Below are 23,196 nucleotides of genomic sequence, written 5' to 3'. Positions count from 1 at the left end.
TTACACAGTTTGCTACTATGTCTCTCAAACCAAAATAAGCCTTTTAGGCATAAAGGATTCCTCTGGCACTTCTGTGAATGTAAAAGAGTTGCCATTTGTTATCCACACATACAGTTTATGTGGGGCTACCACTTCTTCTGGAAGGCAATTTAAATATGTATAACATCTTTCATATAAAATAGTGATGTATTTCTTGTAAAATATCAATAATTCATATGTTAAATGAAGTAGGACTTAATTGCAGCCACAAATCCATAATATAGTGAGTTTGGCAGGAAGGCCAGCTTACGAAGATCTTGCTCCCTGTTCGTGGTTCTGAGTTTAAAAATTGGGTTGGGTAATCTTAACCCCCTATTAATTCATTGATACTGTTGACAAAATTAAAATAGCAGCATGGTCCTGCGTGAGGGTGGGAACAAATATGCATGGAGGATGTAGAAGGACAAGCCTTGATCATGCAGGAATGACAAAATAATTGGGGAAGGAAGCATGACAAAAACTGGCTTAGTTGCAGTAAACAGTGGCATATGACAGGAGAACAGTGACTGGTTTAGGGAAGACCCTGTGCTTCAGGCAGCCTCAAACAGCAACAGAGCAGCAAGAATTTCAATAGGACATCTGCAACTGCTCTAAGGTCCTGCAATGAGTATATGCAAGTATATGATATTAGGTAGCATTTGCTTTTAAGATCTGGGTTGTCTCTATAGTAGGAGTGAAAGACAGAGTTCTGGTATTAGTGATAATAGTATTCTCTCTCTTCCTTTGTCTTTGCTCTTCATCTGCGCAGCACTTCCACATAGTTGCTGATTGTAAAATTGTTGAAAGACAAGGGAGAAAAAACATATGACTGCATGAAAAGAGAATGCTAAAGGAAAGGAAGGGCTATTGAGTAATGGCAGCAGCCCTGATGAATGTCTAGCATTCCAGCAGGGTTGCTAGAGACGTGAAATGCATGTGATTTGGCGATTAGAAAATAAATCTAAGCCCAGAAAATACTGTTCCCTGTTGCAGTCTTTCTCCTTTTTACCTAGAAGGCTTTCGAGATTAGCTGTGGATGCAAGAAACGACTATGAGTTCAACAAAAAGAGCTACATATCATCAGAAGGAGGAGTCCAACTGAAACACTGACCTCTAGTCTCTTTGCAGTAGCAAAGACAATTAGTAAGAGCTTGTATGATGAACACTTTGAGTTTCCAAATAGGAAAGGACAAGAAAAGACTGAAAGGGAAAAGTATTGCTCATTGGAGATTTTGGAAAAGAAAGCAGGGTTGCTGTTGCTAATACCAAAATTGAACTTTGCATGAACTTTAAAGCACATACCCAATTCTTATTTAGAAGGCACTTGGGAGACATGGGAAACCCATGAACTGATGAGGGAGCATTACATCACTAAGAGGATCTAGTGTAATGACAGTGAATGGGAGCAGACTAAATGGATGATCTTCTGGGATGGTAGCCACAGAAAAAAAAAGGGTCTTTGAAGGGAGCAGCATATTGATATAGAGAACCACTTAATTTTAAAGAGCAGGAATGGCCTGGAGGAACCCTGCATAACTGCATGCCATAATCAGAGGGAGGAGTTAAAATAATATTTCAGAGGTATGGAGAGATACGCAGAGCAACATTTGTCAGAAAAAGAAATTGAAGAAACAGTGATAAGGTCTGTGGAAACTGTTAGACAATAGCAGAATAGACTGAAGAAGAATGAAGAAATACACTGAAAGTATGTGAGTGGAGAGTGAATGAGAGTAGGAAAAAACCTTGTGATCAGCAAGAATGCTGTTTGACAGAATGCAACAGTGGGAAGGTCTGGAAAAAAACTTGATGGAAAGATCTCAAAAGCACGAGGAAGAAAATTATCAAGGGACACACAGAGTACATTTCCACATAAAATGTTACATAAAAATCTTATGTGAAAAATATTTGAGGTTTTGTGATTTTCTGAATGCATATTGTTTTAAGGAATAGGAATTACGTGATGATTTGTGTTTTGTAGAGTTTCTGCTCCTTTGCGATCCTCATCTTGACTGAGGCCTCTAAAGAGTACTATACTATACACACTATATTATACCAATATTATATGACAGTAATTTTATTACTTCTGTACAACTAGCATGGAAATACTAGGGTGTATTCTTTATGTTTATGTGTGTAAGATCATTTCAGACACATACCCAGACTTAATTCATTTGGATCTATATATACCTAGGATGCTTTGGGCACCTTCCCACAAGGGCTGTATGAGAGGCAAGCAAACCTGCTGACAGATATCTTTCCAGTCATTGTAACAGAGGCATGGAAGTCCTGTGCCTCCCTCATAGCCACAACATTTAGTAAATCTGTCAAAATCAGATAAATATTGAGCTGCCCAGAGAGGTTGTGAAGTCTCCTTCTCTGGAGACTTTTAAAACCTGCTTGGACAGGTTCATGCACAACCTGATCTAACCTGCAGTGTTAGCAAGAGGGTTGGACTAGATGACCTCCAGAAGTCCCTTCCAACCACTACTGTTCTGTGATTCTGTGACTTTCATATGCAGAGAGGGAAAAAAAATTAAAAATGAATCTAATTAATAAATGAAGAGGAAAAAAAATTAGTGATGATGATATAATCGCTGAGGTGCTGACTATCCAGTTTTTAATGAGGGGAAAAAGGGAGAGAAGTAAGTATAATTAGGAAGTAATGAAGCTTCTCTAAATACAGCTGTTTATAAAATAGAGGTAAGTGCATGCTGGAGTGCATAATGGCTATATCCACCAGCATATTGCTTTGTAAAGAAGGTATTGACTGAGGCCTGATTTTCTTCTCCTAAGACTGCTGTGACAGCAGTCTAAGGAGCACAATGGTTATCTAAGGATTTCTAGAAAAGCTACATACAGCATTCAACCTAAACTGAATTGTGTAATTTACTGACATAATTCATAAAGAAATGACAGCCCATCACAGATACGATTCTGCGGTTAAAAATCTATGAAAGGATTTTTTGTGGTTGCTGTTTTTCTGGTACCTAGTGTTTGTTAGCTCAACATTTTCTGTCTTCTAAAAGAGAAAATGTTGAGTTATCTAAAGTTAGGAAACAATGCCTGCTGTATATCTGAAAATAGTTTTGTATTTTCAATTAAATTCTTAGAGGATTGTAGTTGATTTTTGACATTCTTGCCAGGCAGGAAAATGTGGAAACAGATATTCTAGAGAAGTTTACTTTAAGGGTGATCCTCCAAGTTCATATCTGGGGCATCTATCAGATAAATGTAAAGAAATTCTTAATGTTTTATGAAATTCCAAGTCTGGAGAGCAGCCCTGCAAAAAGGTAACTGATTGACAGTAGGATCATTATGACTCATCAATGTGCTCAGATAGCCAAGAGGGCAAACCACATCCTGGGGTGCATATTGAGCAGCAGGGTGATTATTCTGCTGTATTTAGCATTGGTGTAGCCTTACTTTGATATTGCATGCCGGTCTGGGCTCTATAATTTAAAAAGAAAGGGAAGGTGCTTGCATGTGTCCAGAGGAAGGCAACAAAACTGGTGAAAGAGCTGGAAGACATCCTATGAAGAGTGGCTAAGGGCTTTGGGTTTGTCAAGTTTGGAGAAAAGTAGGTTGGGGGGCAACCTCATTGCACTCTACAGCTCCCTGAGGACAGGAAGTACAGAGGTTCTGATCTCATCTTCCTGGTATCCAGTGACAGGAAACATGGGAAGGGTTCAATATTGCATCAGAGGAGATTCAGACTTCATGCTAGGAAGCATTTCTTTACTGAGACAGTGGTCAGACCCTGGAACAAGATTTCTAGAGAGGTGGTCAATGCCTCATGTCTGTCAGTGATTAAAAAGCCCTTGGACAATACCCATAATGACATGCTTTAACTTTTGATTAGCCTTGAATTGGTCAGGCAGTCCGACCAGATGATATTTGTAGGTCCCTTTCAACTATAAGAGTCTATCCCTATTCTAGTCTAGTCTAGTCTAGTTTGTTATTCTATTTTCTATTCTCTATTCTATTCCATTCCATTCCATTCCATTCCATTCCATTCTATTCTATATAAACTAGTATACAGGCCAGTCTCTGAGATCACGGACGAATTCTCACAAGTAGAAATTTCACAGGCTATTTGTACATATAAAGCAAGAGACTGTAAGAAGATTTGTGAGGGATATAAACAAAAACAATCCTATACATAGTAGACTGCAAGGACCAACTTGAGTCAAGCATTTAGTACTCTAAAATGTCATACACAGAACAGTCATATAAATGGACTATGATATCAACATGCACCAAGTTGACAAAAGTTGCAAATTACACGACCATATTGGCCTGACAGTCAGTAAAAAAGTGAAATACCAGTTTTGACATGAAAGGAAATCTAAAGGGAGTAAGAAGAAAAAAAATGTGCTCTTTGTACCTGTTCGTCTACCCACAAAAAAATAGATCAATGTTGGTTTATACTTAAAAAGGTGTTTTACATTTTAAAAGGTGTTCTACATTTTAAAAGGTGTTTTATACTACAAACAAAGCACAGACAGTTCCAAGTTTCATTTTACATTCCCAGGTCTCAAGAGCCAAATTCAGTCCTGATGTCACCCAAAACTCCCAATGTGCCTACATCCATCATTTATGTTCAAGACTGCAGCTATAAAGAATACTTGAATTTTTTTCTTGCAAATAAACCCATTTATTCTCGGAAGTAATATTTGCACAGTGCCCATTATGACAGGATATATTGGTGTCTCTGGCAACATTTAAAACACAAACACAATTAGTCTGCACAGAACAATACTGAGCTTACCCAATTCAATACCAAATAAACACAAAATGAAGCAACAGTGCTTTTTATCCTTATTTTAGAACTCATTGAATGTGATCAATTACATTTTACATATTTTACATCAATTATAGAATAACAGTGGACAGCAATCAAGAATATGAATTGAGTTGAACATAATCAGGTGAAATTGAAATCCAGATTTAAATTCTTCAAAATAATGCAGTACCCAGATCCAAGCATTGCCTTCCACTGTAGTCTATGAATTTTGCAATATGATATAGTAAGGCAAGAAGGTTGGTATGGTCTGGGAGTTCTGCTACAACTGAAAACCTCTTATATGAGTATTAGCCATGTTTTAGCCCCACCCAGAAGCTAAGCACCACGCAGCCACTCACTCCCTCCCCCACCCTCACTCACTGGGATGGGGGAGAGAACTGGAAAGGTTAAAGTGAGAAAACTCATGGGTTGAGATAAAGACAGTGTAATAGTTATAGTAAAAGCTCCACATGCAAGGAAAACAAAATAAGGAATTCATTCACTGCTTCTTATCCTCAGACAGAAATTCAGCCATTTCCAGGAACGCAGGGCTCCATCCATCATGTGTAACTGTTGGGAAGACAAATATTGTAACTTTGAATGTCCCACCTTTTGTTTTTCTTCCTCCACCTTTTATTGCTGAGCACGATGCCATACGGTATAGAATATCCCTTTGGTCAGTTGTTGTCAGCTGATCCAGCTGCGTCCTCTCCCAACTTCTGCAAACCCAGCCTGATCACTAGTAGCTTGAGGAGCAGAAAATATTTTGCCACTGTGTAAGCACTGCTCAACAATAGCTATAACACTGATGTATTGGAGCACTGGAATGAGCTGCCCAAAGAGCTGGTGGAGTCTCCATCTCTGGAATAATTCCAAAACCTGCCTGGATGGAGTCCTGTGCAACCTGCTGTAGATGAACTTGCTCTGTCCACATGGATTGGACTAGATGACCACCAGAGGTCCCTTCCAAATCCAGTCATTCTATGATTCTGTATTGTCAACTCTGTTTTCATCCTAAATGAATTCTCACATATAAATACATACTGTGTGCTTTATTTAATTTTTTTATACTTTGAATTGTCATTTTTTACTACTCATATTTGTTTTGCTGACATCTCTGCTGTCACACTTTTAAACAAGGAAACCTTGGACAGTCCTACTCTTGTCAGGTAAATAAATCTTCTGAGCTCTCCTAAGGGCATCCTTGCCATGTGAATGTAGTTCCTACTCATGACATAATTGTCATAATTTGCCAGGATACATTTGTTCAGATAACATCACCTCATCTTAAATTGAACTTAAATGGCTTTGTTAATTTTTTTAAGGGGAAAAAAAAATTCAGGTATGCAGATAAGGCCTACTTTAGCTAAATACATTTTGTCAGCTCTTCCGGCTCCTCAGTGAATTGTGGTAGATGAGGATGATCTGTCCCTCTGAAGCCCTCAGGGAGTGCTGGTCTCTTCAAGGATACTCCTTGATGGGGACTCATCAACAAAGACAACCTTATACACTGCATGCTTCAGTTCATCAGGTTTGCACATGTGACAGAATTTGTGATGTGTGGATCCTACTGGATATCTCAAGAAGCTACAAGCAGGGTATGTTGATGAGGGGTTTTTTTCATTTAATTTTTTTGAGGTGGGGGGAAATCTCTTGTGTTGTATTTATGCCGGTAAATAATGGTAAGAAAATGAAATAATATCCAACTGGTTTTCAGTTTCAGCATTCTAGCCCCACAGAAACCAGTTTTTCTTGATTATCAGGAACAAGTGAGCAAAGGCTGTCCCTAGCTGATCTCTCATTCAGGACACCTACATCCTTTTTGGCAGTAGTATAATGCAAATAGAGAGTCAGCAATCTTAACTGACGATAATTCCCAAATGACAGGTGGAAAAAATCTACATATCTGCATTTAATCTCAACTATAATTCACAGAAGTTAAAAGAAAATTATTCTTAAAAGCTCAGCTATCTAGATTGACTATTTAGCTCTGACAAGAAACAGTTATTTATCAAAAAGAGGGAACATCATGGGCACGGCAAGGCATATAACAAAGACTGCAGACAACTAATTATCATAGGAAAGGAGTCACCCTTAAATCTATGTTACTGGTGATACAAAGCAAGAAGTGCAGCTATTGTGCTGCTCATCACTTCATTCTTTGTCACTGAACTTAACAATGTGTACCTCCTTCCCATGGCTCTTTTCTTTTCCTCTTTCCTTTGCAACATTCAGCAGCATCCAGCATTTATTTCATGGTGATTTTCAGGAAAGGTTTCCTCCTCTTCAGTAAAGGCTTAATCTCCCTCCAAAGCATCCTCCCTGACCCACTCAATTTCTTCTTAAAATAACAGAATAGTCAATATGAATCAGTGGAAAGAGCATACACTATCTGTCATGGGTAAGGATGATGCTACTTCGTATGAAGTTGGTGCACCCTTCCTTTCAGTATGATAACATGTTGCTCCATAGTAGGGAGGATGAATGTCATACTATTAAAGTTAGTTTGACCAACATAGCATTTAACTATTAACATTTTGAGAATTAGAACCTGTAATTTCTCTCCATGACCTCTTAGAAAGTCCACCCTCCATATATTTTACACTATGACTTTTATTTCTATTCTATTGTAAGAAACCACAGAGAGATTGTGTAGATAAAGCCTATGAAAATACTTTACAGAATGTTTGCCTGTCTACAATAGTGCACCAAATGTATGTAATAAATACAACCACTTTAATTAATCTTATTTCCTGGAAAATCAATGCCAAGAGTCCTAACACAGCAGTTCTTCTTGTTCTTCTATGATCCAATCTATCAGCTTTCAGCAGGAAGACCTGGACTCATCTATCCTTGTATTTCTAGCTGGAATTCTAAGTGCATGGTGGTCTATTGTGACCCTAAAATGCCTCTTTATTCAACAAAAAGGTGCTTGCAAAGGGTGACTCAGAACTTGTGTAGGCATTTTGCTGTGTGGATTATAGAGGCATGTGTGGAGAGCCAGCTTCTAGCTTGGATAACTGAATCCCTACAGTTACTTGGAACTGGTCCTTGACTGAGCAGTAGAGGCACATGCCAGTTTTCTGGTGGAAAACAAACAAATATTCAAGTACTGTAGGTATATTTTGTCATTGAATGGATTTGCATTCACCTGCATCTTAATTCTGTATTTTTCTGGTTATCTAAGGTTTTGATCTTGCTATGCTCTGGAAGACCATGAGACCAAAAAGCTTTAACTTGGCATTATCAGTGATTCTTGACACTGAAAATACAAAACATGTGCGAAAAGAAGGATGAGTGTTCTTTTCATTTGACACAGCCATGATATTATCTAGAATAATTAATTCTAATCTTAACACTATAAAGATTTAAACAAAATTACAAGACCTCAGAAGTGAAAAACAAATTATTAGGAAGATGGTGTGATAGCATTTTGTTGACATGTGGCTTTTTCTGCAAGTAGTGAAGAAGCAGAAAAGGTAACAGGATTCAAAAAATACAGGGAAGTGTAAATACAGAGAATAGCTGAAGGTGTTCCAGAGGATTGTAACTGGGTGAAACAGGAAAGTTGTATAAAAGGAACAAGACCAAACAGTGAGGACAAACAAATCACGAATAGTTCATGAGAAAGGGCAATGTGGGTTTCATTGTAGGTAATTCCATATGGTACTCAAAAGTACCTGATAAAGCTGTAGGAAGTGGTTGCACTGTATTCTCTTGCTAAGGTATGAATATAACAAAGTATTTGTTGGAACCCACTCACTACACTGATATTACTTAAAGGTTTGTAAATATCAAACTAAGACAAAATTATTGTCCCCTCAGTTTTTAAAGTGCTTACTCATTTAGTTCATGTAAATAGGATGTAGTGTAGAGTGTAAAAAAATCATAATATTTCAGCTGAAAGTTACTGTTCCCATTCATCATCCTTTTCAGGTAAAATACAATCACTGTCATTGAGACAAAGAATCATTCAGGCTGGAAGAGACCCTAGGATGTATTGCTAGGATGTATTCTGCTCAAAGTGGTCAACACTGAATTCAGAACAAGTTGCTCAGGGACTTACCCACAGCTAATCCATGCTGAATATTCTGAATGACCTCATTTTTCTCCATGCCTCAAGAAGTGGTTTTCAATCAGACTTGGTTCACCACTTTCTCAAGAAGCAGCCTGAAGTTCTCTGGCTTCTGTTTCTTGCCATTTTTGAGGACAGTACACTTTCATTTCTTCACTCATCAAGAATCTCCCTGCTTCAGTCTTTATGAGTATGAAGAGGTTATAAAGCTACTACCCTCTGCATCCTCAGAGCCATCCCATTTTGTCCTATGAACTTGTATGGCTGAAGATTTCTCTGGAGAATCCCAGTTGAAATATTTTTCTCTATTGTTATTTCCTCTCCCTAAATCTTGACCCTAGGCACAAACAGATGTCAGTGCTAATTCAGTGGGCAGTTAGGAGGGAAAAGCATAAAGAGAAGCTAGGACCTGTTTCAGCCAATGCTGTCAGCCAAACAAATGCTTGTGATACTACATTGTTGGCTGAATAACATCTTAGATATGTGTCGTCTGACTAGACAAATCACATTTCTTATGTGTATACAAGGTAAACCTGTGAGTTTGTATGTGTGAAATATTTCAAGCTCTATCTTTAAAAAGATGACATATCAATAGTATTTTCTGTTAGTTCTTTGTATGTTATGTATAGAGAATAGAATAGAATAGAATAGAATAGAATAGAATAGAATAGAATAGAATAGAATAGAATAGAATACAATACAATACAATACAATACAATACAATACAATACAATACAATGGAATAGACCAGGTTGGAAAAGACCTTTGAGATCATTGAGTCCAACCTATCACCCAACACTATCTAATCAACTAAACCATGGCACCAAGCGCCCCATCCAGTCTCTTCCTAAACACCTCCAGCAACCCATTCCAAAGGCAAATCACTCTTTCTGTGGAGAACTTCTTCTTAACATCCAGCCTAAACCTCCCCTGGCACAGCTTTATACTCTTGTTCTGTCGCAGGTTGCCTGGGAGAAGAGACCAACCCCCACCTGGCTACAACCTCCCTTCAGGTAGTTGTAGACAGCAATAAGGTCTCCTCTCAGCCTCTTCTTCTCCAGGCTAAGCAACCCCAGCTCCCTCAGCCTTTCCTCATAGGGCTTGTGCTCCAAACCCCTCACCAGCTTTGTTGCCCTTCTCTGGACATGTTCCAGCAAGTCAACATCTTTCCTAAACTGAGGGGCCCAGAACTGGACACAGTATTCAATGTGTGGCCTAACCAGTAAAATTGTGGTGGGCTTATTACAGCTAACACTAAATTATTTTCAAATATAGATTTAGCAAGTTTGACTGAAAAATAGGAGCATGTCCAGGTATGGATCAAATACATAGTTATGGGCTAGCACTTGAGATTCCTGTTTTTTTGGATGAGAATATTGGCTTAAATATTTCCCTACTTGTCTAGTTTCACTTTGAGGGAAATTAATAATTCACTTCAGCAAATTTGATTCTAAATCCAATCTTTTGGAGGCTTAGTTTGGAAGAAATTAATGTTTGTTCTTGGTGGAAGAAATAAAAGAGAGTTTTAAAAAACCTGCATTCATAAATAAATATTTTCAGTAGGTTGACTTTTACTGTAAAAGCAATTCCTGTCCTAGTTGAGCTTGTCATTTTTGTCTCTGAAACATTTATGCTCTGCTAGAAATGGTCAAGTAGCTTAATAATTCAATAAATAAATACATTCATTACTTATTTAATACAGTACCAGATGAAAAGAAAGCAGTCAGTGTCACTCACAGATTTTCTACTTTGTTCAAAATTTTAGTGCTAGTATTAACACTGCAAGAGAAGCAATACATATTACTGGGGTTCATAAAGTGAAGAGGTGAAAAGGTACAATGTTGTGCTGCTCCTAGTCCTGCAGCTGTTGATGAAGGAATTTTCTTCCTGTTATAAACAATCTGGCCTGAGAATTCCCACTCTAGAAATGTTAATGACTTTTCTATCCCAGCTTTCTTTATTTTATGTCAGTATGCTACCTAAGTTCAAGGCACTGTCTTGGAATATATTTATGCTCATAAATTAAATCAGCAGGTGATCAATGTTTAATGTTTACACTGCTGATACCTCAAGATTCTTTAACATTTAATTACATTTGTATTATCAGATTACCGTAGAGAAACTCTTGGACCAGGTTCTTGTGCACAGCAATACATATTATGCCACTGATTTCAGTGGTGTTCCTTTGAAATGGGGACTTAGAGGAATTAAGAATCTCACTCTTAATGGAACAGAAGTTAAAGTCTAGGGTGGGGTAAGAGCATAAGGATGCCTTTTTGCCATTTTTATCAGACTTTGTTTGCTTTTTAAAGATTGGTAACAGGACAACAAAACCTGTCAAGGTTTGTATTAACCTAAATGTGTTAGCCTTTTGTACTACAGAGAGTCACTATTAGCAATAAGTGAGAATATTTAGGTGGCAAGTTGCACAGCATCACCACTTAGTTTCCATTTAGACCAGGCTACCTATGCGGTTTTATACCACAATCACCAACTTAATGTCTAAACATAAAGATTCATCTATTTAAATTTTTCTCCATACTTTCAATTTTAATATAAGAAAACAAGAGTGATAATATAGCAGAAATTCTTGGTCAGATCCTTATGGATTCAGTAAAGGTGGCATTCCCACAGCAGGCTTCAGAAATAAGATGAGAAATTCTGTTTTCACACAGAATGACTTGTCCTATTGAATCAGTGAATCACATGTTTTACTGTTTGACTAAAAATGTGTATTTTAGAACTACTATTAGTACTGAGAAACTTACTTAGAATTAAATCCCATTGCATGTACTTTATTTGGACAAGGAAAAAATCAAGTTTTCTTGGCTATCCTAAAATCTGATTAAAGAACAAAAACTATAATCAGACAGGGTGAATAAAACTATAATCAGGGTGAATTTAACAATAACAGTAATACTGAGGGTAAAACATTATATATCCGCAGTGAATGGTTCAGAATCATATTTGTACTATGATTCTTTGCATAAATAAAGCAAGCATCACCAAAGAATATGAAACTTCTTTGTTGCAATGTACGTAAAAGCCATATGATGGTATTCACTTGTGCAAAACACATTAACATTTGGATTATGTGGTAAGTCAGAGTCATAAATCTGGAAAAAAAAAATCACAGGGAAAAGTATGCACGGGCAGAACAGAATTTGAAAATGAATGCAGTACTTTTTATTACAGGAAGAATTTTCAGCACCTTGGTGGCAATGAAGAATTCTGAGAATTCTGGTTGGAATTTTTGCATTTAAGGGATTTTTACTTTTTTTCTTTAAGTTCTTTCCTCATCCATGTTGTGACTAGACAAGTAAATCACCTAACGTACTATCATGTGTAATTGTGACTCAAACACAGGCAATGCATGAAAAAATATCATTAAATTTATTTCTAAATAGCTGTGTAGAGAATAATATCTTTTTAGATAAACCTAGTAATGCTTTAAAATACAAGTAACTGCTCACCTTGAAGTAACTGGTTCTGTGGGATGCAGAATTTACAAAGATTCCACTCTTGTGCATCTGTATCCCAAGGGTGAGAAATGTAATTCCTTTCTGATCTAATAAGAGGCACGACAGCTTCATGAGCTTCCTATTTTACTCAGTAATAAAGACACTTCATTGTCAGAAATCCAAATTTGTCAGGGCAGAACACTAGCTTGAGAAGCTTAGTTACAACAATATGAATAGGATTCTTTATTTTTAACACAGTAGAAACCCAGTCAGCTGCAAGCAGTGCCTTATTTGTGGAGATGAATAAGGAGTCTACTGTACCTATCAAATTTTAGGTACCTAAGTAAAGTATTATACAATGTGCTATCAAACTACAGATTGAACACTTTATTGTAGTTACAAATTTCAATAGGTTTTTTAAAAGATTGCAGCAGAGATTATGTGAGTTCAGTCTGTATGAATTGTCATACATTTGAAGATATTCTTCATCATTAAAATGTGGCATGTTCATCTGCTATTTGAAACTCACTTCAACTCTTTGAATGTACCTGCTGTTCTGAAAATGTCAAAACCAGTTTTGGTGGAAATGTAGTTGTGAGTCTAACCCAGACCTCTCCAGAAAGAAGAGAAGCACTCTAAATATATCCAGGATGCCAAGCTGTGTTTTGGGTTGAGAAGGAGAACTAGGAAAAGAAACTGAGGAAAAGATACAGTAATTTAAGGGTAAATTAGCTGCAATAGATAACCTAAGATCAATGTTTTCATTAAAACCTAATAGCAGTCAGTATGAAGTTAGGAATTACTTTATTCTCCAGTGACTAAGCCACAAGGAAAGCAATCTTCAAGGAAAAGTGACAAACAAAATAGGTACTGAAGATCTGCTAATCCATGAACTCATGTAGCCTTAACCAGCTAGATAGACCTTGACCAACTACAGAATGAAAGGTAGTGCTCTGCCTATTGGTATAGAGCATCCACACCACAGGCTGCATATATTGTTTTATATGCTACAGCACAAGGATGGGAGAGATGGAGAGCAGAAAATCAGTCCAAAGAATTAAAAGATAACATAGAACTCCTGATTTCATGTTGTAAAATCACATCTTGAAAATGATTTCTGAAAAATAATATTTCAAAAAGCTCAGTGTTTGGGCTGTCTGACAGTAACTGGGACTTTTGAACTTGTCAAGTTCCTACACTGTGAAACTGACAAATACTTTCAACTGTGATGTCATTTTCCTAGGGAACAAGGTTTATTTGTACAAGTTACTATATATCAAGTGTATCTCTTTTACATACTGTTACATAAAATGAGACAGACCATTTTCTGTCTCTGGGGTCTTCAGCTTCAGATACTGCACACCCAAAGCTCATATTGAAGCTTATAGCACACAAGTTTACACCATCTAAGCACCTGAATGAACCCAGTCACAATCCAGTGAAGTCTGTGTTCATTACAAACGGGTACAAAGGCCAGAGAGGATGCAGTGGAAATTGATTTTTATGTCCCACACAGACTGTTGTGCTGGCACTAGTCTGTTTTCTCCTTAGATCACTTTAGAACACTTGGTTCCTACTTGCACAGATACTGCCCTATTCACCATGGTGGAATAATGAGGTATTAGGACAATGTTTATCCTTTCTGCTGGATCTTTATGCAGAAAGAAGTGCAAAATGTATAGGATGAAAGAAAAAAAAAAGGGGGGGGGGCAAAAAAATCCCTTTGCTTTTCAGTTCAAAGAGAAGGATGCTCCTAAGGAAGGTAGAGCTCCAGAGCTGCTGAAGAGAACTTCATGGTGAACAGAGAGCCTTACCGTGCAGCCCTGATGCAAGTTCTTATTCAAACACAATCTCTTACTTACCATTTCATATTGGTCAGCTCTAGCCTGTCCTTCACACAGTATATGAGAACACTTGCCATCTCTGCAGGCAGTTATATACAGGAGCATTTGAATAACATCATCATCAGCATTATTATTATTAGTAGTAGTATTAGTATTAGTATTATTATTAGTATTATTATTATCAAACACCCCAGAAAGACAGGTATTTCATTTAAGTCTTCCAAGACAGGTTTTGTTAGGCAATTTTATTTCTTTTCAGAGAGACAGAGCCCAAAGATGAGATAGAGCCCAAAGATGATCCAAACCACAATGCTACAATTACTAGACTTAATAGAGGATGGCGAACAACAACAAATCTATCAGTGGAACTGGTCAATCAGATCATTTTTGTGATTACATCACTAAAAGAAAGGAAGACTTGATAAAGGTGTCTGTCCCACCACATAATACTTGTGCTGAGAATGAAAATGAATGTCAAAACAAAACCGTATTCTGGGAGGGAACTGATTTGAGAGCAGAAGGTAGAGCAAACAGACAATAAATGTGAATTTTTATTAGTGTACTGGATCACCAGCAGGTCAAAATGGGATTTTATCAGTTCTGCTAAAGAAACATGTATCTAGAGGCTCATAAGGTAATGGCTCTATTTTTGCTTTAAAATGCAAGAATGAATGTATGAACAATGGTGTAAACTATTTGCAAACAGAGCTGTTTTAAAAGAAAGGCTTCTCAGGCTGAGCCTGCTAAAACCTGATTTCAGAAAGTTAAGAATAATTCCAAATGAGCCTATCTAGAATATAAGCAAGGGCAATACTCATATAAGTAGTGAGCAGAGATGATCTAAATTTTTAAGGCATTTTAAAATCAAACAATAACAGAATCAGGGGGGAAGGGGGAAGGAGGGCAGGATAAAAAGGTAGGATACAAGTTATGTTACTTATAATTTTCCTCACTTCTGAAAAAAAAAAGCATCACCAAAGAATATGAAACTTCTTTGTTGCAATGTACGTAAAAAATATAAAGATACAGGTAGCCAGCCTGGTTATGGTGATAAGAGCACTCACAGCACTATATGCAAAGAAAACTGTCATGGAAAATATGAAGAATCATTAAAGGTTAAGAAAACAATAGAAGTGGAAATATGGTCACTGTAATAAGATCTTTTGGATCCTTCTGTTAAACTGGAGGAAATCTCCATGAAAGGAGAAATTAATGTAACCTTTATCCATAATCAACATTAGAGTTAAAAGCCAAAGAAGATCTTCTTTCCCTCACACCTACATCAAAACCAAATACCTTGCAAACTGTTTATGGAGACAGTACAGATTAGAACTTGTGAGTCCTGGTGGACACAAGTTCACTGTAACCTTTGTGGCAAAGAAGGACAATGATACCCTGGGGTGCATTAAGAAGAGTGTGGCCAGCAGGTTGTGGGACATTCTCCTCCCACTCTGCCCTGGTGAGGCTGCAACTGGTGTATTGTGTCCAGTTCTGGGCTCCCCAATTTGAGAAAGACACAGCAGGAGAGAGTCCAAGAGAGGGCCATGAGGATGATTAGGGAACTAGAGCATCTCTCTCATGAGCAGACGCTGAAAAACCTAAGCTGTCTAGTCTGGAGAAAAGATTGAGAGGGGATCTTATGCATATAAATATCTAAAAGGTGGAGGTCAAGAGGATTGGTCTGGGCTCTTTTCAGTGGTGGCCAGTGATAAAACAAGGGTCAATGGGTGCAACTTAGAACACTGGTTTTACTTGAACTTAATGAAAAATATCTTTACTTTCAGCATGATGGAGCAGTGGAACAGGCTGCCCGGAGATGTTGTGGAGTCTCCTTCTCTAGAGACTTTCAAACCCCACCTGGACATGTTCCTATGTAGGGTGGTTGGACTAGATGATCTCCAGAGATCACTTACAACCCCTACTATTCTCTGATTCTGTGATTCTATAAGATGCAATGTGACAGCTCTGATAAAATATAACGTAAGCATGATTCAAAAGTTGCAACTTAGTCATTAATTGCCAGGTCTGTGTAACCTCTAGGCAAAATAGATTCATGCTATCCTGCATCATGTTAGTATAAACAGAAATTGTTGTTTAAATATAAGGAAAAAATACTAAGAAGTTGATTAATTTCTATGTAGAAGAAATTGTTTTAATGCATTCTTAAAAGCTACCTGGGCTGCATCAAAAGAACTGTAACCAGAAAGTCAAGAGAGGTGATTCTACCCCTTGTCCCCACATTCATGACACCCCAGCTGGAGCACTCCATCATCTCTGGGGCTTCCAGCATATAAAAAGAGGAGAGCTATGAAGATGATCAAGGGGCTGCCACACCTACCCAGTGAAGACAGGCTGAGAGAGTTAGAGTTGTTCAGCCTGGAGAAGAACAGATTCCGGCAAGACCTTGTTGTGGCCTTCCAGTACTTAAAGGGAGCCTGTAAGAAAGCTAGAGAGGCACTTTTCGCAAGGGCATGTAGTGATAGGACAAGTGGTAGTGGCTTCAAACTGAAAGAAGGTAGACTTAGATTAAATGTAAGGAAGAAGTTACTCATTGTGAATGTGTGTGGTGAGGCACAGGAACAGGCTGGCCAGAACGGTTGTGGATAATTACTCCCTGGAAGTATTCAAGGTCTGCTTGGATGGGGCTTTGAGGAAGCTGGGCTAGTGGAAGGTATCCCTGCCTATGGCAGGGGCCAGAACTATATGGTCTTTAAGGTCCCTTCCAACCAAAACCATTCCATGAATTATAACTGCTCTCTTGTGCTTACATAGTATGTCAACATAATTGCTTGATCATCTACTAATTTCCAAATGATACATTAAAATATATTGCAATACCTTTTATAGCCCTTATGAGACTCATTTTGGAAAGTATGGTTTTCCTGGGGAATTTTCCCTAGTTCACTGGCTATCTTGGTAAATGTTATTCATGGACTTTCACATACAAATAAGTTATATATATATGTATATATAAAAAGATTGCTGAGAAGTTTATCTTTTTACCAAGAAAATTATATATAACTGTGAAAGTGAAGGCAAATTTGTCATGGTACAGAAGTGTGTAAACAGTTTCAGCAAAGCTCATTGTACCTTACCAATCTACCACCCCCTTTCTCAATCTAACTGTCCTCTTTATTGCAGTCCTAGAAATATCAACTAAAGACTGAAGAGTACTGACCAAATCTCTTCAGGAATGTGAGCTGATGTATCTTCTGAATGAGGATGTATCTTCTGAAGAATTTGTCAAAACTTCTTCCTCTGATGCATCTGTCTTATGGACAAATGTAAAACACCCAAAACCTGTGGGCCTGTTTGCTTGTTTGGTTTTTCCTTCACTTATTAGTAAGGTCAATTTACAAAAAAATGACTTAGCATTCACAGTGAATGTATATATCATGACCAGTAGCCAAAACAACTTGTCTACCTGGCATGTAATCTAATGTGCATGGGATGGAAGTAGGGTTGAGCTTCTGGATGGAAGTAGGTAGAGCTTCTTTTCAAACCACCTCTTAGAAAGGGTTACTGACCAGGAATGCCAAAAATCACATAAAACCAGGAACTCTGCAGTGATTAAGTAGTTCATGCCGAGGGGAAAACTGAAGGAGCTTGTGGTCTCTTTTTGATACTGCACAGGACTACAAGAGTCAGCACAATGATGATCTCGGCATACCACACCACATGCTCTCCAGCTACAGCCAGACTGACTGCTTCTGGCACAGAAGTCCTGACTGAGATGAAGGTTCAGAAAGAGGACTTAACCATGCAAGTCTCAGGCTGCAGAAATTACCTGCCACTTCTCTCTAAGACTTAGCTGTAAGCAATGGTGTCCTCGCTTCTGTGAGGTGTTCTCTGCTCAGATCGTTGATCCACCAGGGGAAGGTGCCAAAGATGAACAGCCTGCATACTGCTGGAGTGAGTGAATGGGAGGAATCTGTAACTTTTTCATGACTTGTCAGAGGTCAGCCAGAAGCTACATTTCAGTAGGTAGTGTCCAGAAATACTTGTGACTTCCACCAACAGAAAAAAAGCTCTTTCTGTTATTGAATATGTGGAATTGGAAGACATTTACAACCGGGGCTAAGAACCAAGTTCCATCAGGGGATGTAACTGATCTGTATGTTGAAAGGTGATATTAAAAGGCACTGAAAGGCTACAGTGTTTAGAGACTGCTTTCTGCAGGTGACAGGGGCACAAAGCAGCTGATCATGCTTGACATATATTGGAGGTTTGTTTCCAGAGGCTTGTACTGAAGATGTTAAAAAGGGATTTCCTAGGCTTGTTCAGTCCTCAGGCCGTTATCTCTATCATACTTGTGAACACCAACATTGTCAAAGAAGCCTCTAAAGCTCTGTGACCGAGGTGGAAGGGCACAGGAGCCCAGACAGACTAGGATAGGAATGGAAATATGCTGATGGATCAGCAGCTGTCTGAGCAGCTGCTTTTGTAATCAGTGTTTTGGCTTTTATGACCACAGCACTTTCTTTGAGGAATGAAGACAGTTAGAGGGAGGTAGCATCTATTAGTCAAAGTGTAGCATTTTTGTATACAGGTTCAATACATAAGGAGGGATTTAGATTTTAGACAAATCAGGTTGAATTAATAAGAATATAGACAGAAGGTTTGTTGAAGTGATATTCACTTACTGCCACTTTTGGGGCCGCATTTGGAGAATTGTGTCAAGACTGAGGCTCCCCAGATAGGAAAGACATTTATAAACTGGCAGACTGAGCCCAGCAGAAGCAATCAAGATGGTTAGAGAACAAGAGGGCATTACATACAACGAAAGGCTGAGAGCACAGGACACATTCATTTTGAATAAAAGAAGTCTAGGTGACAGCTAACTGCTCTCTTAAACCATGCAGTAGGTGGAAACAGAGTAGATGGATCCAGAGTTCTTGGATATGCACAGTAAAAATAAGAGAGGCAAAGAACAAATGTTGCAGGAGGACAAATTTGTTATAATTACCAGGGGGGAAAAAGTCACTATGAGTATGACTAAGTATTGGAAGGAGACTCCGAGGCAGGCTTCAAAATCTTCAGCTTTGGAGATATTCAAAACCTGACTGGACAAGGTTCCTCAGCAACCTAAGTTCAATGTTTGATCCAACTTCAAAGCTGACCCTGCTTAAGGCATCACAGTGTTGAGGATCTGGGCAGGGAGAATTAGACCAGGTCATATCCCAAGGACCCTGCTAGCTTAAATTATTCTCTGTCATGCATGTCACTGTCATCTCAGCTTTTAGAAATGTCTTAGAATATATTATGAAAGTAAGACTTGGAACTATGTTCTCTATATACCCTTTATCATAAGGCTATTATGAAGCTATATATGCTGTCCGTTATAATGAAGAATAGATATCAATAGTTCGCTGTCCACATGGCAAACGGTGCCAAGTGTGCTTCTGCGGGGGTGACCAAGGTTTGATACTATATAATAATGTCATTAATGATCTGGATGATGGAATAGAGTGTATGCTTATTAAATCTGCAAACAACACTAGGCTGGAAGCAACTGTGTCTACACTGGAGGACAAGATTAGAATTCAAAATTATCCTGACAAACTGTAGGAATGGTGTGAGAAAAACAGGATGTTATTGAACAGACACAAGTCTGAGGCATTACTTTTAGAAGGCATACTAAGCAGCACAAATACAGGATGTGGCTCATCCAACTTGTTTGTACTTCTGCAGAACAAGATCCAGGGGCAACAGAGGATCACAAGCTGAGTAAGAGTCAACAATGTCATGTTGCAGCAATAAAAGCAAACAACATTGGCATTTTTACTTCAAAAGGTGTAGCCTGCAAGACATGTGAAATAATCTTTCTACTCTGCACAATACTGTAAACTCTCAACCATAGTGGCCAAGCCAGTTCTAAGCACTACTTCAGGAAAGATGCAGAACAATTAACCCAAGACCATGACCTATTGGAATTCTGATGACAGGCTAAATCTTACATACTTTCTTGGGCAAATTGTAAACATCCAGAAATACATTATTTTCCCTCCTGTGTGCCACACTCCTTTTTTTTTTTTACAGTCAGAGGTTGAAATGATTACACCAATATCAATAAAATATCCTGAAGGGAAATCCTGAAGCAAGGAAAAATAAATAATACTTGGAGCTTGAGGAAGAGTGTGTCATAGCTCTTTCTTCTCTAGATGATAGATGGGGTTTTTTGTTTCCTTTTTTTATGGTTTTGTTGGCAGTTACGTCAGAAAACAAAAGAACTAACCTCAATAGCATGTTCTTTTCCTTTTAGCACAAGCAAATAAGTAACTAACTAAATCTCTCTGAAAATCCTGTGTTTAATTTTACTCATGAAACTGCTCTGAAGTCAAGTGTTAAGCAGGAATATAACGAATCTGTTTACTGAGTGCTTAGGGATTTTCTTTTAAACTACTTCTAATGTTACAGGTGTAATAGCTAAGTATATATTTTAGGAAGATAACCATAGAATCATCGAACTATGGAACAGCCCAACCTTTCCCAACCTTTCAAGGGAAAGAGAGCCTAGAAGAGATTAGTTTGCACGTGTTGATCTGTTGGATGGTGGGAGAGAACTGCAGAGGGACCGTGACAGGCTGGACAGATGGGCAGAGTTCAACGGCATGAGATTTAACACATCTAAGTGCCAGGTTCTACACATTGTCCACAACAACCCCATGCAGTGCTACAGGCTGGGGTCAGAGTGGCTGGAGAGCAGCCAGGCAGAAAGGTACCTGGGGTGCTGGTTGATAGTAGGTTGAACATGAGCCAGCAGTGTGCCCAGGTGGCCAAGAAGGCCAATGGCAACCTGGCCTGTATCAGGAAGACTGTGGCCAGCAGGAGCAGAGTGGTCATTTTGCCCCTCTACTCAGCACTGCTTAGGCCACACCTTGAATACTGCGTCCAGTTCTGGGCCCCTCAGTTTAGGAAAGATATTGACTTGCTAGAACGTGTCCAGAGAAGGGCAACAAAGCTGGTGAGAGATTTGGAGCACAAGCTCTATGAGGAGAGGCTGAGGGAGCTGGGGTTGCTTAGCCTGGAGAAGAAGAGGCTGAGAGGAGACCTTATTGCTGTCTACAACTACCTGAAGGGAGGTTGTAACCAGGTGGGGGTTGGTCTCTTCTCCCAGGCAACCAGCACCAGAACAAGAGGACACAGTCTCAAGCTGTGCCAGGGGAGGTTTAGGCTGGATGTTAGGAAGAAGTTCTTCACAGAGAGAGTGATTGCCCTTTGGAATAGGCTGCCTAGGGAGGTGGTGGAGTCACCATCACTGGAGGTGTTTAAGAAGAGACTGGATGAGGCACTTGGTGCCATGGTTTAGTTGATAAGATGGTGTTAGTTGGAATTGATGATCTCAAAGGTCTTTTCCAACCTGGTTAATTCTATTCCATTCCATTCCATTCCAATCACACCTTGAAAACTGCCAATTATGGGAACTCTGGCATGTTCCTGCAGACATTGTTCATTTTCACTGTAAAAAATTTCTTTATTTTGTTGACTTTTCCAGTGCAGCCACTTGTCTTTTCCATGTGGCTCCTTGTGAAGAGAGAGTCAGTCCTCTTGTAGCTGCCCTCTAAGTACTGGAATACTGTAATGAGGTCATCCTTGAGCCTTTTCTTCTTCATGGAAAGCAGAACTAGCTCCTTCATTTTTTTCTTGTAGAGTAAGTTTTCCATCCCTTTGGACCCTCTCCACTCTGTGCACATTTTTCTTCAATTTTGCAGGCCAAAATTTGACACAGTACTCTGGGTGTAGCTTGACAAGCACTGAGTGGAGTAGGAAATAATATGAAATAATACTGACAGTTACTGTGGACTCCTGCTGATAATATCTATGATATTTCAGTAAGCTGTTGATCATCCCCTGATAATAAAATTAGGCCATTAAACACTACTTTCTTGCTATAAACTAGCCTATCAATTATAAACCTTTCATTGATCTCTGTTTTTTGGTGTATTATAAATGTTAAGTCCTTGAAATTATAAGTTAATTGTATCTGTTTGGGGAAATGCTTCTCATGAGATATGAGAGCTGCCAATTCTTTATCTCCTGTTGTTGGTCATTGCAATAAAATATATATTTATATGTTTTATATTTTAGGTGGTGGTATCTTCAGACACCACCGCAACATACTCACAGAACATACTTACAGCTTCTGTTATTCGGTTGTGAGTAACATATTCCACATATGAAGACAGCTAAATGATTTAAACATAAATCTGAGAATTTCCAATATAGCAATTCAAATTGGAAATAAAGGTGCCACGATCTGCAGTTTTCCCTCAAGGGGGATTATAGCAAATTAGCCAGGGACTCATAGCTTGTTCCTCTGTCTGGCACTATCCCAGATGCTGTAACTATAACTTAAGAGGCTCTATGCTCAGAAAGGGCTAAGGGACCTTTCTCCTCTCATGCCCAGTTCACAGTCTGGAGCTTTTCCTTGGCTGGGAGAGGGCTAAGGGGCCTCTCTCATGTTCTCTATTGCCAGGCTGTAGCCTTTCCATGGCTCTTTTGGAATTAAGTTATCTCAGGGCCTTTTCCTTTTCTGCCTCTGGCACAGGGCTCTCAGAGTGTTAGTTGCCTTGGTCCAGGTGTGAAGCTCAGGTGTAGTTTGCCTGCTAGGGCAAGCTCTTGAGCTGCAACTCTGGCAGCATTCGGCTCTTGTTGATTTGTGGGTGAGAACAAGGCAAATTGCATACCATCTTGGCTGGTTTGATTACTGCCCAAAGACAATTTAATGCCTGTTGGTAACAGAGAAACCTGATAGCTGAACCTGTAAGAATGAGGCATATCCAAACATGGATATGATACAAGGTTAATTACACATGCTACACATTTACCTGGACCATCTAGACTCCAGGAAATGTCCAGGTTTGGACATTTACAGTTGCTTAGACTGTTGCCGGGGTTAGGGCATGTTTTGGGGCTTGTCCCTTCATGGCAGTACTACTGCAGTATAGATAGAATATATATAATTAGCATCCTTTCTGTCTAAGCATTTATTTGTTTCTAAGTAGTTGAAGGAAA

The sequence above is a fragment of the Dryobates pubescens genome, chromosome 10 (genome assembly GCF_014839835.1).
Source record: "Dryobates pubescens isolate bDryPub1 chromosome 10, bDryPub1.pri, whole genome shotgun sequence".
NCBI lineage: Eukaryota > Metazoa > Chordata > Aves > Piciformes > Picidae > Dryobates > Dryobates pubescens.
This window is presented reverse-complemented; position numbering follows the sequence as displayed.